At 39.5% G+C, this 15,406-nt stretch overlaps 1 long non-coding RNA gene across 2 annotated transcripts in view; it reads right to left on the reverse strand.

The window, feature by feature from the left end:
- Positions 1–6,462: 6,462 nt before the first annotated feature.
- LOC130456434 (uncharacterized) overlaps positions 6,463–15,406 on the reverse strand; it is a 34,672-nt gene continuing 25,728 nt past the window's right edge. For both annotated transcript variants that reach the window (XR_008915286.1, XR_008915287.1), the window contains exon 3: positions 6,463–6,635. This is a non-coding gene — a long non-coding RNA (uncharacterized LOC130456434). The remainder of the gene's footprint in view (positions 6,636–15,406) is intronic.

Here is a 15,406-nt window from a genome sequence, read left to right on the forward strand (position 1 = left end):
CCTCTATCTATGACTTCAAGCTACTTCTTTAAGTCTGCCTTTGGTGGAACTATATTTTAGAGAGTCTCCTTTCTGGTAATTTCTAAATCTTGCCCTAGTAGGCACCTTCTTAGTTTGTCTGTGCACAAGGTTAGCTTGACTGGACTAGTGAATCCTTAAATTTTCATTGAGGAAGGCTCTTCTTTTAGCTCCCTTGCTGTGTTGGAGAAAACTTGACAACTGGACAGGAGACTAGATTTCTTCCTTGGGTCACATGTTGGCTCTGCCTTCCAGGTAAACACTGCTTTGTTTGGCCCTAAGCACACACACATCATATCTCCTGTCCTGAGGTAGAACAAGAAGTAGTGTTTTCTTGTATCATTTTTTCACAAATTTGTTTCGCAGTGGTTCCATTACAAAAGTTGTTCAGACAAACTTCCCCACCTGGAAAGCTTCCCTTTGTGTCTTTCATCCTTAGCCTCTCTGCACCATGCTTTACATTGACCTGGGACTCAAAGGAGAAGCTGTGGGAATAAGTCAAGTCAAGTAGGTCAGTGGGCCAGTCAATAAACATGTGCTGAGTGCTGAGGATACAAAGGATAAAAGTGGCTGCTCTCAAGAAGTTCACAATCGGATGAAAAAGATAACATGCAAACTACTGTGTGCAAGCGAGCAATATAAAGAATACATTTGAAATAAGCAATAGAGGGAAGACAATTGATGGGCATCAGGAAAGGCTTTTTTTGAAGAAAATGAGATTCTAGTTGGGATTTGAAGGAAGCCACTGGAAGCCAGTAAGCAGAGATGAGCAGGGAAAACATTCCAGACATGGTGAACGGGCAGTGAAAATCCCCAGAGTCAAGACAGCATGCATTTATTAAGCACCTACTAAGTGCCAGACACTGCTAATTTCAAGGGGTACAAAGAAAGGCAAATAGAGTTCTTGCTTCCAAGGAGCTTACACTGTAACTGGGAGAGGGAGAAATAACATGCAAACAGCTACAAATAAATTATATACAAAACAGATGGGAGGACATCTCAAAGGGTATAGAAGAAAGAGCTCTGGATTGAGAATCAGAAGACTTGTCTTTGAATTTGAGGTTAACTCCATTTTGGCTGTGCAACCTTGGGCAAATCTGTTGCCTCTCTGTCTCCATTTCCTCCCCTGGAAAATAGGGCATCACCTTTGCACCACCTGGCCCACAGATTGTTTTGAGGAACGCATTTGGTAAACTGCTCTAGAAATGTGAGCTTTGTGGATGTAGCAAAGGGGCAAATATGCCCTCCTAGGGATTGCTTTCCTCTGTCAGAGTCAAGCTTTATACCCCACCAGCACCCAGTGCATCGGTGTTTATTGAAGTGTTACTTCAAGAATGTTTTATTGAACTTTATCCCCTCTGGGATCAACCAAAATGGAGTATCTTTCTCTGACCTAATGGAGCAACCACCTATATTTATTAATAATGCTATTTCTATTGTTCTTCTGCATGCTTTACTAAATCCAATGCTATTTCATCCCACTGTTCCAAACCAACTTTCCCATCTCCTCCCCCAAATCACTTTTCTTTCCCTCCTGGAATCTGGTTGCCTCTGTCGGCCCTCAATGCACAATGAATATTTGTTGCAAGGATTTTGTGAACTGCAGAAATCTCCCCTCAGTTTGCCCTCCTCCGATTATGCCATCAAACCTCACATTGTCTGGTTTGCTATCCTTGCAGCTGGGTGGGTGCCTGCAAGATCAATGAGGTGATGGTGGATTTCTGTGAACCTGGATGCTTTTTTTTTTTTAACTATGATGCATATTATAGGTAGCTAAAATTGTTTACATATTTCCCCCCAGAGTTGGCATATTCCCAGCCCATGTTAACATGATGTTCTTTCCTGAACCTAACATGCTTTTTAAAATTTCCAAATATTTCACTAGAAAACTCAGTGGTATTGTTCGTAAAAGGGGCCTGTTAAAAGAACACTTTATTGAACTTTATTTTTCTTTGTTAACTACACACTAATTTTAAAGGTCAGTGTGGTTAGTTACCATAGCAGTGACCTAAAAATAACCTTTCTACTGTACCTGTATATTTTTGCTCTGTAGTGTTAGCATTCAGAAATGTTCTTTCCCTTAGAGTTTCAGCAGCTAAATAAGTTGCAGCCCCTTCAGCTATACTCATAAAAATTTGCTTCCAGACAACATGGTCTGTTTATTGTGTAATAATCGAAATGGCACTAAATTGCAATGATTGCCGAACACTTAGGAATTGCATTAACCACTTAAGTGCTAAACACTTTTCTCTTTTCTTCCTCCCTGTGAGAAGCGTTGTATTGATTTTTTTTTCTTCATTAGGGCTACTTGCTCAGCCTGGGAGGGACGGGGAGGGGAACAGAATATTTGAGTTACCTTCTCCATCCAGTGACACCCTGATATGTCACACACATAGGAGTGAGTGACCTTGGCTTAGGATTTTACCAGGGTTGTTTTTGTTTTTGTTTTTAAACAGATGTGAGACAAAATAGCTTATGGTGCTAAGCCTTGAATTTGCTCAGAAAATGAAAAACAAAAATAAAGCCCTCCCGGCTAAGTTGCTTTAGAAAATTGCCAATAGAAAGAAATGTTCATGCTTTTCTACATGAGCAGAGAAATGGCCTGCCCTGTGACTCTCTCTGGCAAAGTTACTCCATCTCTATGGAATATGCCTTGTCTGGCCTCTGAGGTATGGGGGGAAGACTCATTTGGAGTGGGGGTGGAGGTGGGGGTTGGGGGGACCAAAATGGACATCATTCTCTGCCTTTGAGTGTGACTGAGCTCTTTTTCTCCTCCCCTAGCTGTTGAATATTTGGGTCTTTCCACTGACTTGCCTTGCTTGCTCTGTAACTTGGTTTTGAAAGAAAAAGGATTGATGACTCTTGGAAAGCAAACGGAACTTTAAAGAGCTAAGACAAGAGCGAGCCAGTTGCTTTGTTAGGGATGCATTCTTTAGGAAGAAACCAAATGGTCGGGCCATTCTCGGTCACCTACGGGCCGGGCAATGAGCGCCGCTCCCCCCTGTGTTGGGCCGCCACTCCAGAGCCAGCGCACGGTTTCAAATGGCTTTTGGAGAGGCTGCTCTTCCCCGAGAGCCACTGAACTGGGAGCCTGATGCTGGTAAGGAAGAGTTAACCAGAAATTGAGCGGGGCTGCTGGGGGGCAGCAGTGCTGCAGAACATAGCAGCGTTCGTGCAAAGGCAAGTCATTTCCCGAAACACTGCAGACACATGGCCTCGGGCTGTCTAAAACCTTTGGAGACCAAAATGGCTCGCAGGAGTTAGAAGTAATAAGGTGTTTTTCCTTCTTTCTCCTTCACTGAAATTCTGTAAGGTTGCTATGCATTACCCGGGAACAATGGCACTGTTTTTTGTGTTTTATATGGGTATTAAGATCCATTACAATTTGACATTTTTAAGATTGGTTATCCTGTAGTTTGGTGTTAAATTGAAGTTGTTTGTTTTGAATTTAATTCTTTCATTTTTCAAAGGGGAAAAAAGGCAGCACTGCTGTGCTGATAGCTTACTGAAGTATGCCTGTACTTGCCGTTTGATTCAAATCTGTTTGCTATCACCAGACCTAGACAGAATTATCTGTAAGAGAACTCTGACATATTTTTCCATCATAAAGTCTATAAGAGCTTTTCTGGATGGTTTTTTAAAAATCAGAATGTAGGAGGTAGACACTAGCCTCTTCCAGGAAGGACAGGATCTTGGATTGTTTGTAACATTAGAGATCTAGTCTGTATTATGCCTAATGCAGCCTGCATATGATTATTAGAGCGCTCTCTCTCTCTCTCTCTCTCTCTCTCTCTCTCTCTCTCTCTCTCTCTCTCTCTCTCTCTTTCTTCCCTCTCTCTCTATTTCTCTCTCTCCTCTCCTCTCCTCCCCTCTCCTCTCCTCTCCTCTCCTCTCCTCTCTGTCTGTCCTCCCTCCCCCTCTCTGTTTCTCTCTCTGTGTCTCTCCTCCCTCTCTCCCTCTCTCTCTGTTTCTCTTCCCTCTTTTATCTCACTCTGTCTCCCTGTCTGTCTCTGTCTCTGACCCCCCCCCCCAACTAAATAAACTCCACATCCAATAAATGACCGGCAGTGGTATTAGGCCAGCAGCAATGAAAAGGACATCTGTTAACTCTTTGTCAAATGCCCTGTCCTTACTCCTTTATTCCAAATAGTTCTGTTGTTAATTACTACTTGAAGTATATGACGGCATACACAGTCCCTCAAACAGAGTGGTGGAGACCTGCTTAGGAGGAGAAATCTGGCTTCAAGTAATTCCCTTCCTCCTACCTCCCTTAAAAAAAAAATCCATACCAAATCATTTAAAAATAAACAGTCATGTAAATTGTGGCACCAAAATAGGCTGTTGGAATATGCTTTGATTAAATCCCAAGATTATAGGGCACTGTGCAACAGTGCTGTATCTAATAGCATCATTCTGCAGTCCTTGATGGAAAAAAAAATCACTTGAAATTCATGTCAAACCATAGAAAAGTTTCCACTAAGAATATGAGAATGGCCAAAGTTGCCTTTTGGTATTTTTTCAATATTTGTGACATAACAGCCTTGAAACTTTTTTTGGCTACTGCAATGGGCATAGACCATATATACATATATGTGTATGTATATGTACATATATGTGTATGTATACACACATATACATAGCAAAGCTGTATTTTACAAGTAATTTGGAACTTCAGAGTGCTATTCTGATCAATAAATAAAAATAACAACCTGAAAACCTTTCCTTTAAAAAGAACCCACAACCAAGATAGTGAAAATAAAATTCTGTTTTGCTGAATGACATTACAAGGGCAGTGGGAATGGTAGGGATGTACCTATAAGCATTGTCTCTTCTGTAGTCTTCATTCATCAGCAGTGCTGTGGAACACTTGGACAGACTTCTGCTTGGATCATTCTAATCATATTACTTTCCCTTCCATAGTGGCAAGGAGCTGATGGAAGTGTTGTGTTTGAAGGCTAGCCTGGTTCATTTGTACAACATGGAGCATTTTAGAACCCATAGTGGGATGCCTTTTTTCCCCCTTGCTAAAACCAAGGTTTCAACCAATTGTCTTCCATGAGCCTCTTCCAGTAGGAACTAATAATTCCAGCCTAACCTTTTGCTGAAAAGGCTTGGCGCTTCCTAGTCACTGGATGGATGTAGGTCATTATCTATATCCTAAATGCCCTTTATCTCTCCCTTACCAAACTTTTAGTTATTTTCTGGTGAGAGTAGGGAAGGAGTTATGAGCCTGGGTCATAAACATACAAGGATTTAGACACTATGAAGCCTCAATGGAGAATTTCTTTCCTACTCTTCATCTAATCATATGGCCAATTGCTTATATTTTTATGTTACCCTTAACTATTTCTGGGGCCCCATTTAGACACAGTTCTGGCTTCTGGCTCTGGAATGAAATAGGCATGTCCTTGCTACCTTTCTTAACCTTTCTAGTTGAGTGATTTTTATACTTTGCTTGGAGGCAGCATGGTGTAGTGGACAAAGTGTTGGCCTTGGAGCCAGGAGGACCTGGGTTCAAGTCTCATCTCTGATATATCCTAGTGGTGTAAATATAGGCAAGCCATTTAACCTCTGAGTGCTTCTGGCAGTTCTCATAAATTAGGGTTAGTTGCCAATCTGCAATGATAGAGGGAGTTTCCATATTGAGAGTCCTTTATACTGATGAAATCACATGTCTGGATCAAAAACAAACAAACAGACAAACCATCTCCCTGCCTGCCTCTCAGGGGTGGAGAATCTTCTCTTAGAAGCATCACCTTCTCAACAGTTGCTCATACTTGTTTTTCTAATAAGATCACTCCTTAGCCAACTTTGTTTGGAGGAAGATGGACTTTGCAGTTGCTCTAGTGACTGAACATTAAGCTAAGCAAGGTACTAGCCTGGGAAATCTCAGTGACTTGCAAAATCAGCCCTCAGAAAGAATTGGTTTGTTTGGGGGAAAGGAGACCTGCAGAATGGGACCAAAGCTTGTCTGGGAAGGATCACTCCTTGGTATGTGGGGAAGAAGTTAACAAGAGGTCATTGTGATATACCCATTAAGGCTTTTACCACTTTTATTCTTTCTGGGACAAGTTCACCCCCACAATGCACTCAAGAGCCCCAGAAAAATCCTTTGACAGACTATAATGCCCCCCCAACCAAATCCCTTTAAAATACAGGAGGCTCATGACTGGTGGTTGCCCAGCACTGAGCCTACAAACACTGTTGAATGTTTTTTATCAGCAGTCACCAAATAGCAAATGTTTCTACCATGAAGTGGTGGGTTGGACTTTCTTTAGACCTGTTTGTCTTTTGTTTGTGCCTCGAGATAGCATTGAATAACATATTTAAGCTACTCATGTATGAGAAATCAAAATTATATCTCATGAATTGATTTCCTCACACATTGGGAGAACATAAATCTCCCTTTTGCTCAGAAATCAAGCACAAAGCATATGGTGAAGATGATTTTTAAACTGACTTTATTCTGCGTACCAAAACAGTAGAACAGCCACTCTGTCCAAAGAGGACATTCTTGCCTGCGGAGCTGCTGTATGGTGAGACATTAGTATCCAGGCAGTAGCCTACTTCTGCATTAACTTATTCACAAGTATCTTTACTGATCATCCCAGGAAGGTCTGCAAGATAGTGAGTCACCAATAAAATGTATTAAAGGGTTATAATTCAATGCCTGATGGGGGAAGGGGGAAAATCTGCCTATATCAATTCTTTGCAATTTCCCCCCTATTCTTGACAACCAAGGCTTTCAAATTATGTTATTTGTATAAATTAAGAGAGTTAAATGTAGGTAAAAGAATTTAGAAGATGTATTTAAATGGCCTGAGTATTAATTTAATTCTGCCCTGATTTTCCAATTCTAGTGTCTTCCCTTTTTTCAAGTGCCTTCTCTCTTTAATTATTTCCCATTTGTAGATTATTATACATATTTTGGCTTGCTTGTCATATTCCCTATTAGACTATAGACTCTTGCAGAGTAAGGATTGTCTTATCTCTCTATATTTTCATCATTTTGCTTAGTGCCTGGCACATAGTAAGTGCTTAATAAGTGCTTGACTGAGTTTCAGCCTGCATGGTGTAAAACTGAAGTAAATGGAGAAAATTCCGCAAACCACATGTGAAAATCTGATTCCTTTCCATAGTTGGTCAAATGAGACATATATGAAGCATTTTGCAAACATAAAAATCTTAAATGCTAGTAGCTGTTAGTATTCTGTAAAGCCCTCATATTCAACCCATAATTATCCATGAGAAGAAAAAGAATTCCTCATTACAGGCAGAGTATACTTGGATTCATAGTTTTTTTGATAACTTGGCCAGCACTATAGAATGATAAAGGTTGATGCCCCAGAATAGAAAAGGTACTCCCAAATATAGAATGATTAGAGATGTGTAGGGCAGCTTCTATGTCAGGAATCAAAAAGCTATTTGGATGCTCTGGGGATCTGAAGCCAGGAAATCTAGGGCCAAGCCTGGGGACTATTAGAAGGTCCTAGGTTCAAGTAGTTGCATAAACAAACATCTATCCCAACTTTCTCATAGTTATTATACATGCTATATAGGATTCCCCATTCCTTCATGTTCTGAGGTTCAGGCTCTGAAGCCAGCAAAGACAGAAAGATAAGGCTTCAATACTGAAGCTCAGTGTAGTTCATCCCATTAATTCACATGTGGACTTACTTAGGGAAATACCTTAACAAAAAGCCAAATAGAGAAATTAAAACAAAATTCAACAGTATGCAAATGAAAAAGTTATTGGCTGATTGTCCCCAGTCTTCCCCTCCAGTCCATCTATCTTCCATTTGTTTCCTGAAACAAATCTAGGCTCTTCCAAGCAGCCTTTCCAAATTATTCTGACATTTTCTGCTCTCCTCTTTCTGTCTCTGTCTCCCCCTCTGTCTCTCTCTGCCTTTCTCCCTCTTTCCCTCTTTCTCCTATATATCATATCCACACTGCCAGAATAAACCTAACAAAGCACAGTTCTGAGCCAGTTACACTCCTGCTGAAAAACCTTCAGTGATTCCACTTGGCCTAAAAATCCACATTACATAGCCTGACTCCATTGATTTAACCAGCATTTATGAAGCATCTTCTTTTTACAGTGCCCTGGCCTAATAACTTAGGATACTAGGATGAATAAGATATAGCCTTTCCCTTCAAGTAGCTTATAGTTTGGTAAAAAAGATGTTATATATATAAATGGATCATATTTATAGGTAACAGTAATATTTATATAATAAAATACATATTCATGTATTTTACTATATCTTGAGGAATTCTAGCCAGGCTAGCTTTATTTCTTGTTCAATTTACTCTCCAGAAAGCTCCATCTCCTCCTCTACCTTTTTTCCTCAATTCATTTGGGCCTTGTCTTCATAGAAGTGATTGATTGTGGAAGCTCATAGGAATAAATGAGATTGCCAAGAGAAAACATATAGATAGAGAAGAGGAAGTAGGGGGACTAAAGGCAGAGTCTTGGGAGATCCAGTTGGGAAGTAGGAAGATGAGCCATGGAAGGAAATGAAGAAGGAATGAAAAAAGACAGGAGAGAATAGTATTTCAGAAGCCAAGGAAGGAAAGAATATTACAAAGAAAGTGGTGGCCAGCAGTGTCAGATGCTATGGAAAGGTCAAGATCTGAAAATAAACCATCGGATAAGATGATTAAGTCATTGATGACTTTGAAGAGTGCATGTTCATAGTGACAGTGATGGAAGAAAGATTACAAGGGGTTGAGGGAACGGATTGTGAATAACTGGAGATAAAAGTATAGAGTATACTTTCTAGAAATCGATAAGAAGAGAAGGAGAGAGAAAGGGTAACTCAAGGGGATGGCAGGGTTACAGAAACAGATTTTTAGGATGGGGGTGATAAACTTATTTATCAATAGAACAGAAGGAAATAATGTATAGGGAAAGTTGAATGAAAAAGGATTCAAAAAGAGATGGGAGAAGATAGAATAAAGGGCACATCTGGTTCTGAGAGAGGCTAGATGAAGCCATAGGAAGATTTTGAGGTATTAAAGGAGAAGACATGAGAGAACTCATGTCAGATTTACCTTTCTAGCTTTTTCTCAGTCTTCCCCTACCTGCACTCTTTTCTCCAGTCAAGCTGATCTATTTAAAGTTCTCCAAGCATGACTTGGGCTTTCTAACTTCAGTGATTTTGCTCATTTTTTTCCCTTCTGTCCAGAATGCCACTTTTTCTTCACTTATACAAATAAATCCCACCTGATTTTTAAGTCCATCTTAAATCCCAGATTTAAATTTAAATTCAAATCTCTCAGAAGCTTCCCTCATAATCCTAACCAATAATTAAATTGTCTTTTTCTGGGCTCAGGTGTCAGACATTTGACACTTAGAGCTTGACATTTGTCCGCTACATCTCACTGGTCTGTGAACTTCTTCATGTCTTATGCATCTCTATTGCTTTCCTACTGTTCAACATAAGGCCTTTTATATAGTAGAAATTCCATTTATTTGTTGATTGGTTGAAAGCAGATGATAAAAGGATAGCTAGGGAGCCCAATGAAGAGATCACCGAATCTGGAGTCAGGAACACCCAAAATCAAATTTGACCTCAGACACTTCCTAGCTGTGTGACCCTAGGCAAGTCCCTTAGCCCTAATTGCCTAGCCTTTAACTGCTCTTTAGTCTTGGAATTGATACTAAGTACAAAAAGGAAGAGTTAAAAAAGAAAGTAGATGATAAAAAATATTTTGATTGATGACTCAAGGTATTGCTTTCATAAGAGCAAATATGAAAGAGGTCTCTGATGTCAGTAAAAACAGTAGGTACCTCCACTATCCCTGGAAGCAAAATGGGAAGGATAGGATAGGTCTTTTTCATGCAGTTTTTTTAAAAGACCATTTCCTCCAAAGGAGATATTAGGGTCAGGGATTAGACTTTATCTGGGAAGAAAACATGCAGTTTTTTCTGAAAGGTTGTTAGTGCTAGGATATTCATTAGTCCTGCTGAAAAAGCCTTTGTCCAAACATCTGCTCCTCATTAGTTAAGAAGATATAGGGATAGTCTGGGATTCTGTTTTCTTACTAATGTGCTGTTTCTTTTAGGTATCTTGCTTTAGAATTCCTTGATCTGTAGAAATTGGTACTTTGGCCATTAAAAATGCCATTCATTTCTATTTACCCTATAAAATAGTTGCGTCTATTTGGAGGAGAGTGTTAGTTGGAAGGATTTTTTTTAAAGGAGGTAGGGAAATCATTTGTTTATCCTAACTGTTCACCTTCCCTTAAGAGTTCAGAAGCTCCATTTGAATGAAGGGTTAAAATTGTACATAATTCTTGAAGGCAAAGAAGGTTTGGGTATAGGAAAGGTACACAAAAACAGAATTTAAGAGTTGAAAGGGACTGTGGGGGCCACCTAATCTACCTTGCACATAAAAGTATAGGATAGATATGTATATATACATCAATAACTTGGATTCTTAGATTTGAGAAACTCAGCTGTCCATCTGCACATTCTCCCAAGTAAAAGAAAGCCTAGAAAGGCAAAAGTCATATAGTCTCAGACCCACTACCCATCTCAGACCCAGAAAACCAGTTGCACCTCAGTAACATGATGTATTTCTTGAAAATATCGAAAGTACTCTAACCAAAGGTAAATCTAGAACACGCAAGTCTCTGTTTCTTGAAATCTTTGCTAATCAACAAATCCCAAATTACAATCAAAATGAAGACTTCCTTTCTCATGCCTGAGTTTTAACCTTTGGTTGTCTGTTTCTTTCAGAAACCAGGTTATACAATATTCTGTTAACAGAAATATAATAGTAAGTTGGAAATGCTGAAAAAAAAAACCCATAGGTAGATATTCTAGTTGCCGATTTTGCAAAATAAGTCAATCTCATTGGTTGGAAAGGACTTCAAAAGTCCAGGTCATGTTTGAGCTGGACCCCCCTCTATAAAGAACAAGGTGTCATCCAGCCTTTGCTTGAATACCTATAGTGAAAAGGATCCTACTTCTTCCTAGTCAGCTCATTACACCTTTGGGCGGTTCTGTAGCAACATTTGGATGAAGGCTATGTTTGGATGAAGTGATTGTATTTTCCCTGTGTCCCCTGCTTGGGGTTTTAATAATAACAACAACAATAATAGTTTATATATATCTATAGTGCTTTAAGATTTTTAAATTGTTTCTTTACAACAATTCTGTGAAATAGACCAAGTATCATTTAATTTGCAAAAGAGGCAAATTTAGACTTAGTCTAAAAAAACTTGCAAACAGAACTGTCCCAAAGCAAATTGGGCTTTCTAGAAGGGAGTGAGATCCTTTCCACTTTAGTCATTCAAACAATGGGTGGAAGATTCCTTGTCCCATGTCTCACAGAAGGGATTCTTGCTCAGATATGGGTTGTATTATTAGATGGCTTCTGAAGTCCTTTCTAACTCTTGAGACTGATTCTGTAGTACCCATTTTATAGATATATAAATTGAGAGATGACATGCCTTGCCCTCAGTGAGTGAATAACACTTCCCAAAGTCCAGGAGCCTATTGACTTATTAATTAAACATTGCTTAGACACTATCTTTTCAATATTAGCAATTCTACTGGTTTGGAAAACAAAAGTGTAATCTCCCTAGGTATGATTGCCTCCTCCACCAAATTATCTTGTATTTGATTTTGTGTGTATTTTGTACATACTCATATACATATTATCTCTCCATAGAATATAAGCTCTTAAAAGGTAGAAATTGTTTTGGTTTTGTCATTGAATCATCAATACTACAAACAGTGACTGACACACAGTAGGTACTTGCTGACTAATGGATTGATTCACCAGTAATTGATGCTACCCTCAGGTAGGTTGAATTAAACTATTTTATGATTTTGTTTTAAAACTACAGTGATTTAACAGAGCCTTGAATTTTCTGTGAGTGCATCCCTTCCTTATATGAAAGCATTTGGGGGGATAGTATTTTTTTTTGAGCAATCTAATTCTAAGAAATCTTACCAGAACACTCCAAACTACAGAAACCTCTCTTTTCTCCAAACTCCCTTTGCTTAATGGCTACATTACTACTACTTAATGGCTACATCATTCATTTGATATTTAGCACATCGTTTGGCAACCCTAGGTCTTTCCAGGTCTTTGTGTCTTATCTCCCTATTCCTATTTTAAGTAGGTTTCTTAGGATTCCCTCAGTATTTATAGCTCAGGATTCTGCATGTAGTAGGTGCTCAATACATCTTGGTTAAAAAGTTAATTGACTCATATTGCTTAGAAATAAAAGATTAGGTAATTACTTCTAGTAGGTCTGTATCCATTTTTATTTTTTAACTACATGATAGAGAAAACTAATGGGGCTATCTTACAGATATAAGGTGGGGAAAGAAGTTTAATTTTTCCAAAGGAGATAAATAAAATGCAAGAGATAAGATAACAATAAAAATAGGAACGACTATTCATTGATAAAATCACATTTCTTTCTTTTGTGCTTCCCATAGAATTCTCCCTATGCTTCTCTGAATTCTTTATCTTTATTGTTTCTTACAGCATAGTAATATTCCATTTCATTAATGGAACATAATTTGTTTAGATATTCTCTGACTGAAAGATACATAATTTGTTTCTAATCTTTTATCACATGAAGTGCTACTATGAATACTTTGGTTTATAAGGTAGTATTTCTTTCTGTCTTTAACCTCCTTGGGGTATATGCCTAGTAATAAGATCTCTAAGTCAAAGGACATAGATTTTATCCACCATCTTAGCATGATATTAAATTGCTTTCTAAGATGGTTGAGTACACCAACAGTATTTTCCTATGCCCATTTCTCTGACTCAATTTCAGTGTTACTTCCATATTTTAGCAGTTTTGTAAATTTGAGATGAGATCTTAGAATTGGAATTTCTCTTATTATTATTTGAGTAATGGTTGCTAAAAGTTTACAACTGTTTTGAAAACTGTTTTGCTCCTCTCTGACCACTTCTCCATAGGGGAATAGCTTTTAATCATATGAGTTGGTGTTAGCTCACAGATTCTTCTTGATTTATTTAATGTAGACTTTTCCCTATTGTTTCCCTTCTTCTTCCCTTCATTCCTTTATTTGTAATCATATCCCTTCTGGTTTTGCTTCTTTTGTAAAGCAAATTTACTTCACGTTTAGAATACCACTAGGTTTTGGTTGTGAATTCAGAAGAAAGCAAGTAAGATTCTAGGCTTATTGCAATAATAAGTAAGGCACAGTCAATATGGCTTTTAAATAAGAAGTATGAGGAGGCCTACCTATAGCTGATTATTTTTCATTCGCTTCTTTGTATTCCTGTCAGTGTTTTCTGCATAATAGAAGAATGGCCTCAAAGCCAGTTTGCCGTGTTAAATAACAGACTATTTAGAGGTCTGTTATTTAAAACAAAATCCAACATACTGGCTTAAGCCCTCTTTCACTAAGTTGGGGGTAGTGAGGGAAAAACCCAGAACTCAAATTAGCCATCTTTCTGTACTTTATTTTCAGAATCTAAATGTCAACATTGAAAAAACATGGTAGTTAATGTTAAGAGATGCTTTGAGATGATTACATTTAGAATTGGTGAAGAAAAGAAATTAATACAGAGCTTCCCTCTTCCCCCCAACAACCTGCCATCTATTCCTATATAATATATGCCCTGTTCCTGTTTTATATTCAGAATACACAAGTCAGTCCTCAAATATTTTTAAAGAAACCCTGGAGAGCAAGCACCGGGGTCTGTGTGGCTAAAGCCTTCACAAACCATCTCAAGATCAAGGGCAGGTGAAAAATTAGGTTTTTTTGTTTTTATCAAGGTTCGATGCTGTTTCTTAAGAATCCGAGTTTATATCAGAATTTTGAAAGTGCCAAACAACAAAGAGAGTTCGTTGAGTCAGAATTCTTGGACAGAGAATTGGAATGGTAGCAAAGAAGAAAAACGAAGGCAGAGAGTTGTGATTTGGAGCAGTGCTACAGACCCCGTGGGCTTGTTCATCTAGCATTCTGTAATGCTCCGGTTGGGGTGGATGGTAATGCACTTGCTTCTGCTCCAGCTCGCTATTTCTCATATCTTATTGCCATGGGTAAAAGGGCCGGCAGCAGCATCCCCCGCCCACTCTGAAGCCCCAATTTGCTGATAGAAAGCCCGGAACTGGGACTTCTTTCATGAATCTTAGAAGAGCCTTTATAGACCCTTCCCTAAATCCAGTTGTCCCATGTTACCTGGTCCGTTATCCTGAAGGGCTGCCGGCTCTTGGGCCCAGCCTGCCTTCCTACTTCACCCACCCCACTGGGGCCCCTCAGAGTCTGGGCCAGAACTGGGGAAACCACCTTACTTTAAGGGAGGCAGGAGGGAGTGGAATAATGTTTTGCATGAGAAATTTCCACAAAGAGAGGGGAGTCTCAGACTTGGGCCCTCTGGGCTGGGTGAGTCTCTAGGCAAGCCTGTGGGCCCCAGCTGGTCTGTGTGTTGCCTCTTGGGGGCTTGTTTACACTGACATGTCTCTATCAGTTTTAACTGTTAAGCAGATTTATTTGTTACTACTGGCTTCTTTGGCTTTGATAATCTTGCTTTTATCCTCCTGGGTAACAGGAGCAGTGATGTCTGACTACGTAGTGTTTGAAACTGAGCTGTGAGAAAACACAGCCTATACTGTTAGGTCCTTGCGGGGTTTTCCTGTTGATGCTTTTCTCCAGAACTTTGTGCCGCTGATGTTCAGGTAAACCATTCCCTTAATTGTGGTTGATCATCTTGGGGGTGATGCTGAATTTAGCTTTCAAAAATAATCCTTGAAAAGCTGTCTCTTTTCAAATCCCTGCTAGTGTTTTACCAAAAGGAAGCCTCCTAGCATTTGTGGATTTGTATTTTAACTCATTCCTTCCTTCCTTGCTATACCTTTGTTGGCCTGGACCAGTTTTCAGAAACCTCACTCAATTTGGGGCTTTGGGAATAGAGGCTCCTTTTGGGCTCTCAAATCTTCATTGACTCCTTGGGACTGGGGCTGCGGGTTACTTGCTCTCGTACTCTTGGTATGAACTGACTCTGAGGTCTGGACTCAGAGGAGCTCCTGAAAAGGAAAGGAGAAGCAACCTTGAACTTCACTGCCTCCAGTTAACAGAGGGTCTTTCAGGTGCCCAGGAGCATTCTCACCTTACGATCTGAACTGGGGAGGAAGGAAGAAACCTTAAGCAAAAGCACGGAACACTTTCTGGAATCTCCCCATTGAAGGTTTGGTGCCTAGCAAGAAGGTGAGAGGGTTGCAGGATGCTGGAGCTGGAAAGGGTCTCTGAAGGCATTTTATGGTTAGGAAGAGCACACCAGCCTCTGATTTAGGAAGATGGAGCTCCCTGGAAGTGGATCATGAAAGGAAGAATGGAATTCTGTTGTACATCCACTTATTTTAATTCATGCTGCTAAGACAGAGA

Source organism: Monodelphis domestica, chromosome 1 (assembly GCF_027887165.1).
Source record: "Monodelphis domestica isolate mMonDom1 chromosome 1, mMonDom1.pri, whole genome shotgun sequence".
In the NCBI taxonomy this organism is placed as follows: Eukaryota; Metazoa; Chordata; class Mammalia; order Didelphimorphia; family Didelphidae; genus Monodelphis; species Monodelphis domestica.